Below are 11,571 nucleotides of genomic sequence, written 5' to 3'. Positions count from 1 at the left end.
CAATTGCAAAACTGAAAAATCAATAAATAAAGATGTATTTCAGAAGTAACATGTTTACCTATTATACACAAAGCCATCGAGCTCAATTTTTAACACTGCACAAAAGGCAATAGAGTGCACATCTATTCTAAAAAAAAAAGTTTACTTCAGAGACAAGCTATATTGTTTTTGAGGTAAAGAAGATTGCCTCATAGTTTCAAGGTTTATAGTTCAGTGTCAACTTAAGACTGTGGAAAGTAATTTCATTTTCATTGTGTAGCAGGTGTCTAATCTCGCTACGTTTTATTGTGGCTGTCTTAGGAAGTGTGAAGAGTGCTCTATATTGCTGTGAAGAGACACCAGGACCAAGACAACGCTAATAAAAGATAGCAGTTAATTGGGGCTTGCTTACAGTTTCAGAAGGTCAGTCCATGATCATCATGGAGGCAAAGAGAGAGAGACAGTGGCACAGCTTTTCCAACAAGTGCACACCTACTAATCCTTCCCAAGGAGTTCTACTAAATGAGGACCAAGCATTCACACATATGAGCCTGTAGGAACTATTCTTGCTCATTCAAACTACCAAACTGTAGAATGTTTTGTTTATAAAGAATATGTGGTCCTATTAGGTAGCTATACAGGTACAAGAAGCTTTGGAGACCATTAAGGATGGACTCATACTTCATGATAGGTAGGCTATGGATCCCACCTCCCATTCTCTTTGTAACACTAGAAAAAGACATCAACAGCTACTCCTCATTAAAAAGGTAAAGATTCCAAGTCTTTCCTGAGTCTCCTCAAGTAAGGAAAAGTTACTTTCTCCTGGTCCAAGAATCTGGGTCTTACCTCTTGCCTAGGATAAAAACATGACATTCTGGATATCAAAGATTAGAGCACTCCGTAAGACTGTCTCCTTCCATGAGAGTTAATCCCTAGGCTTGTCAATCACTTTGCCCGGAGACCACCCTATTGGGAAGCTGATTCAGCTGAAGACATGCTAAGGCAATGGGAGGAATAATTATCCTCTAAGGAAAAGGCACTTAAGCCTTCCAGGAGCCTTGCCCAGAGGCAGCTGCTTTACGGCATTTTCACCAAGCAGCACTATCAAGCCTGCTTGCTATTCTAAATTCTAACCTTTAAAAAAATATGTAACTTTTCCCCCTTCATTTCTGTCTTTTCTTTGGACAGTGTACAAATTCTTAAATATGCTTTTCTTGATACTCTGGGCTTTCTCACTATTTCTCTGACCTCCATGCATAACTTAAAAATCATGATTTTCTCTTCTTTTCCATATCCCTTAGGCGGTGCCCAGTATTTACAGCTTGTCTGCCCCACTGTTTTCCTTTCTGACTCTAATAAAATGGTGGTTGATCTTCTTTCTAAGGCTATTTTTAATTTTTGTCAATATAATGAAGTACCCACAAAAGGGAACCCCAGTTTCTTAGTAACAATAATGGCTTTATTTGGAATTTCTGATCTGTGTGCACTTGTCTGACTCATGTGTGTGTGTGTGTGTGTGTGTGTGAGAGAGAGAGAGAGAGAGAGAGAGAGAGAGAGAGAGAGAGAGAGAGAGAGAGAGAAGGAAGAAAACCTAGACTACAATGAGACTCAGGCCTTTAACTCTGCTCCACTGTCGAAAAAAGCAAGAGTAATTTTTAACATTCAGTAGAAGTAACTAAAAGGTATTCAAGGATGCTAGAAAGCATCCATTCTACATACTTCCCCTGCACGTTTCTTTATTATTAAAAACAAAACGAAACCACACCCTCCCACAAACTGAAGATAAGGGTGATATCCACTTCAGTGGTTCTAACTCAGAGATATGGCTTTCCGATCCTTGAGATATTCCTGGGTTATAAAGCTGGCAAGAACTGGAGACAAGATTTCTATTTCAAAGGGATGAGGAAAGCATTAAAAATCATAAGTTTTCTAATGTAAATGATCTACAGAAGGGACAGTCAAAGACCTAGACTCATAATGAAGCCTACCTAAGCTTAATTAATGGAGCTTGCCTTAGAGATCTATGCTATGGTCTAGCTCTACCATTATTGCACATATTCTCAGAGGATCTTATATCTACTTCAGTGGCACGCTCTTCCATGTCACTGCTGCTCTACTCACAATACCCGGAGCATGTAAGCAGTGTAGATGCTCATCAATTGGTGAACAGATGATTAAAATGTGGTACATTGGTACAACAAAATATTACTTGCTTGTTAAGAAAAATAGGATTCCAAGATAAATGGGTAGAGATAGAAACAATCATTCTGAATGAGGTAACCCAGACCCAGAAAGACAAACATCAGATGTTTTCTCTCATTTTTTGGATATCAGCTTAGAAGGGTCAGATAGATGTGCCTCATTTGAAATCTCTGCCGAAGTCCATAAATGGACAAGCTGGAGATGCCTTTGAGGGAGGGAAGGTAAGGGACAATTGCCTAAAGGGTTAACAGGAAGGGTTAAATGGTGTGGGGGATAAGAGGGCAGAGCAAAGGAAAGAATGTTGGGGGTGATGACTAACGCTAAAGACCTTTCAAAAAGTCAAATAGAAACTTACTAATGTGGAGGATTCCTAAAACATACACATGTGCATATATAAAAACGGTTTAAATGCAGTTAACCTGTAACAGGGTAACAATGACCCTGCTGCACAGCACAGGCTAACAAAAAGAAGCCCAGTGCCAGGAGTGGGTTACCTCTTTCGTGCTGTTGGCTAGGAGGAGCCTATAAATCCCCAAACATTATCAATGTTCTTGGTTACCCTCCAGAACATGGTGGTAAGACACTATTGCTAAAGATAGTACATACTGGGTGATGAAAAATATTAGAGAAGTCAATCTTATAGTCGCATGGAAGGTTCATCCCAATTACTAACTTTAATTGAAGGGCTCAATGTACCCTACTGAGGAGAAAAATAACCACCAGTCTTACCCAGCTGTGAGCCCTGCAAGCTACAATAACAACTGGCTTGGAACGATATGGCCACTAGAGTTTTAGTGGCACAGCTATCATGGAAGTAATCAACCATCTTCTGACTGGACTTAAGTTCTGCTCCCCAAGATGAATACCATAGCTGGCACCATTATTAGGGACAAGAACCTATAGCCAGAAAGTCACTGTCCCTAGAGGAGAACCTACTACTGTTATTCTGTTAAATAAATAGTATTAGACCAACTCCTGATGAAGTATCATTATATTCATAGGTTAATGCTTCCCTCTGCCTTTATCAAAGAAATGTCTTTTTTTGCAACAGATGGCAGTTAAGCCTACACTCATAACTGGGAAAGTGCAGAGCATAAGAGACTGCAGAGTGCTCAGTCCTAAGTATATTAGAACATGTTGTTTGAGGGTGTTAGAACCCATGTCCTTAGGTCATGGTTGCTCAAATTCAACTCCACTATACTAGGTCTCTGTATGACCCCTCAAATGGCCCTTTGTGTCATCTGTCCCTTCTCCGTGATTTCTTATGGAAACATACTCTGCAGTTCCTGGTATGGTCCTCTGCATGTTCCTCTTTCTTACAAGCCCTTTCCTTCCACTGCCCTGATGGCTCTTTTGACATGGAGCTCCCATAGCCTCCTTGTAGCCAGGGAGTATAATTTATTCCATTGTTATAGCCCAGCACTGTTGAAGAAGGATTTAATATGATTAGTTTGATTTCCAATTAAAAGGCTACCTGAAGTCAAATGCTTTTGTATGCCAGGGACAAGAGAAAGCTCTTCTCCAACTGGTAGAGTCTGAAATACAATGTGGGTCTGATGAAAAGAAGCAAGGCAGTTCCTGACACTGGTACCCTCAGTTTCTGCAGTCTTCTTCTATATTCTTTCTAAAGTACAGTAGATAATCCAGGCCCCTTCTCTACAAGGCAGAGGACATGAACAATGCCCTTGGGATACCTATAGAGACTCCTTCAGTTTTTCTGACAGTCCTTGGTGCCACTTCATGCTTGAGTATACGGAAGGGAGAGTGGAGGAAGAGGGCTACAGAGACCTAGTTAGAGTATGAAAATTCAGATGTCAGAGTCCACTCCTGCCACATCCTGCGAGATCTATATGATGCTTAACTGGGTAGACTAGGCCTCACAAGGCAGCCCTGTTTCCCTGTGCCTCCAGCATGCACTCCCAGACAAGCAAGAGGTTTACACTGGGTGCTCTTTCTTGGCTAGGCATGGTTCTAGGCACTTTATGTTCACTCAGTTGATATGCATACAATTATTAAGCACCCACTTTGCACAGTAAAATGGATTCAGGAGATTCATATCATCTACAGTAGATAGCAAAACCAGGATCTTCCTGGTGACCTCAGCAACTTCATGTGCCTGCCTGTGGCCCTCGTGGGCTGCTCCCTTGCCAAGATGTCTCTTGCTAGGACACTACAACTACAGACTAGCTCTCTCAGAACCCCCACAATGCATAGCAGGCTGTCTGCTTCCTCTCTCCCTAGATTTTAAGGCTGTGATGGCCTCCCAGTGTCCACAACTGTAGCTGGGGGCCGCCTCCACTTTTGTTGGGCTCTGTACTCTGACAGAGCCTCATTCATTACACACAATCGAATCAAGAGCTCTTTATAAGGAAACATCTTTTGGTGGACCCAGAGACATGGCACTGAGCCCTGTGTCTGTGTTAATTTGTGTTCATTAAGTTGCTTTTATGTCACTCCAGGAAGCTCCAGTATTAATAGTTTGACTCTGGCAAAAGGCAAAGTGATTAGCTCAATCATTTGAAACCCCTAACACAAATGTCCAGCTTGTAGTTAGAACGCAGATGCGAGGGAAAGTCGGTGACCTGTGCTCTTCCTTTCTAGTAGTGTTCAACATTGAAAGTTAAGGATGAAAGTAGCTCCATCCTATAAGCCCAAATGACTAATGAGCTGTTTAGTCCAGTGCCTGATGGAATACAAATAGCTGTGTATTTGGCAAGGCGGTTCTGAAGTCCGACTTAGAGCAAGAAGTTTGTTTGCATATGCAAAGTCAAACTGGGGTCAGATGCAAGCCTAAGTGCAGTTCTGGCCAGTGATTTTCACATGACTATTTTTCTAGCCATTTTTGAGTGGGCTAACACCAGGCTCCCAATAACCTCAGGTCACCATTTAAGATACATACAGCTTTAAAGTTAGAGCTCAGCTCACACTTGCCAGGGAAATGGATTACCGTGCTATATAGCCTCTGAAAGCCCCCCTCTAGGAGATCTCTGTGTTTGTGTCTCACTTCTGAACATTGCACTAGACTCACACATCCATAAAAAGAGATTATAAGGAATTGCCAGAATAGCACCCATAGGTTTCCCACTTCTTATCACTCTAAAGCCTTTTAATTCTAAACAAAATGAAGGCCTTTAACATAAGTAGAAAGGCCAAATTCCAACTCAAATGGGTCACTCTTTATCTCCCAAGATGTTATGTGAATTCTGTGTGCAAGCACATATTCTTGACCAGCTGTTAAAGCGTAACTATCCTATGAGTCCACATTTGATGCTTAGAGGGACAAAGGGTGACACTTTTTTCTTTCATGTTCTTGTAGAGTTAAAACAATCCTAAAGTGTCTTCGATGGTTTGCGAAGTGTACATGTTGGTGAAAATGTGTATGTGTGTGTGTGTGTGTGTGTGTGTGTGTGTGTGTGTGTGTGTGTTTATGTCTAACTTAATTCCATAAGATCACATTCAAGAGCAAGAGTTAACAAAGCCTGTGTCAAGAAATCGCTTGGCCATCTAACCCTCATCCCCTGGGAAGCATTCTTCATATTTCCCCTAGGAGGAAACTCCAGGAGTATAGCGTCTTATGCTTATATTGTGCTCTTCACCTTATGAACACATATATTATCACACTTTGCCCTTGTCTGGCATATGTATAAATGTGTATAGGGATGCATGCATGTGAGGATGCCGTGCAGAAGCCATGGGTAGCCATATGTGTCTTTCTTGACCAGTCCCCTATTATGTACTGAGTCAAGGTATTTGACTTGGACTCAGAGGTCTCCGATTGACATGGGCAAGCTACCCAGGTGGCTTTATTAATTCCACTTCTACTTTCAAAGTGTTGGGTCATAGGTGAGCTGCCACATATGCCCACAGTTTATGTTGGTGGTAGTTCTCGCTTACACAATAGCACTGTTGCCACATAGCCATTTCCCCATCCCTTTTGCCTTCTTAATACCGATATAAGTAGAGATGATCCACATTTTATAACAAATAAACTGAAGCTTGGAGGAAGTGAAATATCTGATCCAAAATACAAAAAATAATGATAAACTGAGACCCAAGTTTATACTAATTCCACAGTAGAAATGTCTGATACTGCCCTACCTAACACAATGCCAGAGAGAAAGAGAGGGGAGAGGGGGGGAGGGAGAGGGAGAAGAAGAGGGAGAGGGAGAGAGAATAGCCAAAGTGGACCTTGCATACTTAGGATTTCCATTTCCTGTCTACAGGAGTCATGTGTGGAGCTTGGGGGATAGCTTAGCAGCTAAGAGCACTGGCTGCTGTTCCAGAGGATCTGAGTTTGATTCCCAGCACCCACATCGCAGTTCATATCCAGAGGATCCAATGCCCTCTTCTGGCCCCTGCAGGTAGCGGGCACATAGGTAGTGCACAGACACACATATAGGCAAAACACCCGTACACATGCAAACTACAAATCACTTATTATTGTCTAATACAAAGTGATCATCCTTGAAGTCATATATATATGAAACCCAAAACCGATTCATCAGTTTGTATTTATATATTTGTGTATATATACATATAATATATGCTAACACATTAGAATATATTAATAATCAAAGACAAAAGGTCATTCGATTTGCGAGGCGATGGGGGCAACATAAAGGGTGTAGGGAAGAGAAGGAGGGGAATTACGTAATTGTATTTAAATTTAAAAATATATTAAATGCAAAATTAAAAGCAAAACCAAGTCAAGTGTTCAGACTCCTCGAGACCTAGTCAATTTCTTTTGGAAAAATGTCTTAGTAAAGAATTGTGACCATTTTCAACTACTGAAAATTAACTTGCCCTCTCGCTTCCCCTGTGACAGGAAGGCATAAGTTAGCCAGAAGAGCTCACTGCAGAGGGCAAGCTGAGGAGCTGATGGGCAAACCAGAGCATGAACGTGACCACCCCGAGCTGGCTGCCATTTCTGTCGTGCGCATGCCCGGTCCATGCACACATGCAGCCAAGGGTGCTCCTGCCTGGTTGCCTGTGACTGTCTCCTTACGTAACTGACCTTATGTAAGAGCGCAAGGCTGCGTGATTCAGCGAACTGCTCTTTCCCACTCGGTATTATTAGAAGCTATTGGGGAAATGCCGCTGCTGCTCTCCAGAAAGGAATCTGTTAATCTTCTATTTTAAGACCTTGTGTTTTCCTGTGACAAGGAATCAAAGACTAATCTGACGCATACCAGACACAGCACGGCAATCACTGTTTTTGCCAAGTTCGATCAACTGTGTGGTGGACAGATAAGGAAAAATAAAACCCCGCTAAGCACAGTAACTACATGGCACACACACACAACAGGTGTGCAGATGCTGTATCACTAAAGATGTCGGTGTGTGTGACTGAGTTTAAGTCACTTTCTCAAAATTCCCTAGCATGGCATAAAAGAGGAAACTGAGTCGTATCTCCGGGTGCCAACTAGTTACAAATATTCAACCATCTCTTAGGGGATTTTTCTTCCCAGGACGTGAAGAGTGGAACGTGTGATAGTGACTCTCAACAGAAAGAACATTTATTTATAGTTGTTGGTATGTCTTTGGGAAGAAAATAAAATATACAAAGGGGACTGTTTCTAAGGCCCGTGAAACAGGGACTTGAAAAACACTAACAAAGCAAGTTCACTACGGTTCCTTAGCCATGCTTTTAGTCCTGCCATGGCCGCGTGTGGGTGGCGTCTCAGCTTTGTGCCCCCATGATGGCCTTCCTTCTCTAGTTACCCAGATCCCTACAATAAGCACCATTAAACTGATGTTAGACCTGTGTTCTGAACTCCCAACTCTTTGCCAAAAGACTCAGACTGCTTGGGTTTCTTGTTTTGGTTTGGTTTTCTTCTTGTTTGAGCAATCTGGAAAATATTCATTCTTCACAAATTTATTTGGCATCTGGCAGCTTTTATACAATCAACAATCTCAGGCCTAAGGGGAGGTTGCTCCCTTTTCCCTTCACTGTCTCCTACCCACCCCATCTATGTAAAATGACCTATGGTGCTGCTGTATCATAGTAACACTATAGACTGAGGAGATTGATTCATAAGTAAATATTTCTTTAAGTATAAGGAAGACCTCAGCTTGGATGTCCCAGAGTCCATGAAAAAGCCATATTTGTTCGCATTTACCTGCGACCTCAGTGCTAGGGACAGGGGTGGAGACAGGAAAATCTTGGAAATCTCACTGGCCAGTTAGTCTAGCTGAAAAGAGCAAAAGCCAAGTTCAGTGACAGGTCGTGTCTCAAAACAAAAAGCAAACACCTAAGGTGGAGAGCGATAAAAGAGGATCCTCACTGTCAACCTCTGAACTTGACACACAAACACCTAAATAGAAACAAACAAACCACTGTTACCCAGGAAGAACTTCTAGCGTTTAACAGAAACATCATTTTGTCTTTCTGGGCCATTATCTTGAATAGTTCTAACACGTTGAATTGGGAACTGTGCTAGCTGCTCATCTTCCTTCCAGCAGATTAGCCTGGGTATTAGTAGGATCTGGGGCCAGTCCCCTGGAGTCTGAGCTCTGTTTCCTTCTGACAACTCATCTCTAAGGCAGAGTCAGCTCACAAGAAGACAAGAATAACTCACGGCTCAGAAGGAAGGATTAGTTCCGACAGGTCGCCCAGATCTGCCCATGCAGGCATTGTTCTCCCCGGCCAAGGGGGTTTTCCTTGTGATTTGCTTTGTTTGACTTTGTAATATGGGTTCTCATTATGTATCCCAGTCTGGCCTGCCATGTGTCATCCAGCAAAACGTAGCCTCAAATTCATAATTCCCCTGCTTCCGGCTCTGGTGTGATAAGATTACAGTGGTGTGTTTCCTCACCCACTTTTAACCAGAGTTTTAAGGCCACATATCCTATGAGTAAACAGGTGAGGAAGGCTTTCTAACAGCTTCACTGGGCCAAAAGAAGACCACCCCAAAATGAGACATGATTTTACCCAAAAGAAAGAAAGAAAGAGGAAGGTAAGGCAAAGAAGACATACAGTCACCAAACTTCCTTCAATGCCCAAACAGCATAATGTTGGTACTTCTATCACCATAGGGAAAATACTCTTAAAGAATAAAAACAAAATAAGAGTAGAGCACAGTTTACGTGCATTCCAACGCCCCTAATGAGACTCAGCCACGTGATCTGTGCAGGTTGTCTGCCAAGCGGCACACACTTGAATAAACCTTGACTACCATGAACAAGCAACAAAGAAGGATAAAAGAATCTCTTTCTTGAGAAAAACTAAAGCAAATAAAATGATCCAACACCTAATATTTCTCAAAGGTAACCCAAAGGGCAATGGGAGTAGGAGGAAGGGGTTGGTGATGTTGGCCATGAGGTAATAACTGACTAAAGCCCATGATGTGTTTGTGTCCAGCTCTACTCTTCTCTCTAGTTTTGCATTGTAGGAAATATCCAGAATATGCACTCCCCTGCAAAGTACGTACAGATAGCAACATGGACAGCTGCCCTGCTAGCAAGCCTGGTCAACAGAGAGAGTAATCTAAAGTGTTCCAACTGCCTCTGTGATGACTGATCTCCTTAGTATTCACACCTTATTTCTTCTCACACCACACTTTAACCCAGATCCTATACCTGTGCATCTGCTGATGACTACAGATTCCTTATTTCCGTGTCGTTGCCTTAAGGTGCTTGCTTAGGCTGGTTCTTCACTCTACACAGAAGTGGCTTGACTGAGTCATCCTTCCGAAGATAAGAATTTCCATCACATTCCTGATTCCTGGAGAAAGAGACTCCCGAGGAGGATTGATTCCTTCAGCTTTGAAAGGTGAAGGACTGGATCAGCCATTGGGGTGACAGTTCTTCATGGGTATCCTGGGCTTCCGCCTTCCTTGCCAGCAGAGACTTAGTGTGCCCTTTAAAACAGAATAGCTTTCAAAACATATTTGGAAGATAGAAACGGTGTCTAAGCAGAGGCACTTCAAGGGAAAGGCAAGTTTACTTTCCCTTATAGAATACTGGAGCGTCAAAACTGTGAAGTCCCTCTGTCCTAACAGGACCAACTTCCCAGATAATGAAGTTCTGGCCCTTTTCATCACCAGTTGGGAAGTGGGTCTCAGGGAACCAGTACAAAGTATGTTGATCTCCATCCTGCCTGCCACACCATAATAAAGCCCTTTGTCCCGGACTCACAGGTCTCATATGTGGCCATCATAAAATAGTCACATAATGAACTACTTATCATGTGAGTGGGATACAATCCAAGACCCTTCACAGATCTCATCACTGCTAAAGGTAAAGTGGTAAATCAGGTGTGCCTGGCAGGAAAGGAACCTGTATTGAGATTTAATGAATAAAAAATTATTCATAAGGAAAGACCCAAGTTAAAAAGTAGTATTGGCTGCCAAGTGAGTTCATAGGTGCCCTGTACCATGTGCATGGGCCACCAGCACTCACTTTTTTCCAGGGTTCTTGTTTCCATACTTGGCACATGGGGGGAGGCCCTGTCATGGATGTTTACCACCTGTTAAAACTCTCCACAATGTTAATGGGTTGAATGCCAAGAAAAAGCCTCATTCTGGGTTAACTCACTCATTATGATCATTTCTAGCTCAATCCATTTATCCACAAATTTCGGGAATTCCTTGTTTTTAATAGCTGAATAGTATTTCATAGTGTATATGTACCACAGTTTCTTTATCCATTCTTCTATTGAGGGACACTTAGGCTGTTTCCATGTTCTGGCTATTATGAATAAGGCTGCTATGAACATGGTTGAGCAAATTTTCTTGTTGTGTGCTGGAGCATCTTCTGGGTATATTCCAAGGAGTGGAATAGCTGGGTCTTGAGGAAGCCCTATTCCCATTTTTCTGAGATAGCACCAGATAGATTTCCAAAGTGGTTGTACTAGTTTGCATTCCCACCAGCAATGAAGGAGTGTTCCTCTCTCCCCACATCCTCGCCAGCATGTGGTGTCACTTGAATTTTTTATCTTAGCCATTCTGATGGGTGTAAGATGGAATCTCAGAGTTGTTTTGATTTGCATTTCCCTGATGATTAAGGAGGTTGAGCAAATGGTATATACTCACTTATATCTGCATATTAGCCCAAGGGGCATGTCCCACCAAAGCCTTCACTTACCAGGAAACTAAGACAGAGGGTAGGACATTCTAGTGGGACTCTAGATGAGAGAATCATGGGAGAATGGCAAAGTAGAAGGATCCAGAGGGTCCTAGAAGCCTACAAGTAGAACATTATGATAGGCAGATTTGGGCCCAGGGGTCCCCACTCAAACTAAGGCACCAGCCAAGGACAATACAGGCAGTAAACCTTAAATCCCTACCCAGATCTAGCCAATGGACAGAACACTCTCCACAGTAGAGTGGAGAGTGGGATATTACTTTCTCACATACTCTGGTGCCTCACCTTTGACCATGTCCCCTGGAG

Source organism: Acomys minous (assembly GCF_964271855.1).
Source record: "Acomys minous genome assembly, chromosome: 18".
NCBI classification, from domain to species: domain Eukaryota; kingdom Metazoa; phylum Chordata; class Mammalia; order Rodentia; family Muridae; genus Acomys; species Acomys minous.
This window is presented reverse-complemented; position numbering follows the sequence as displayed.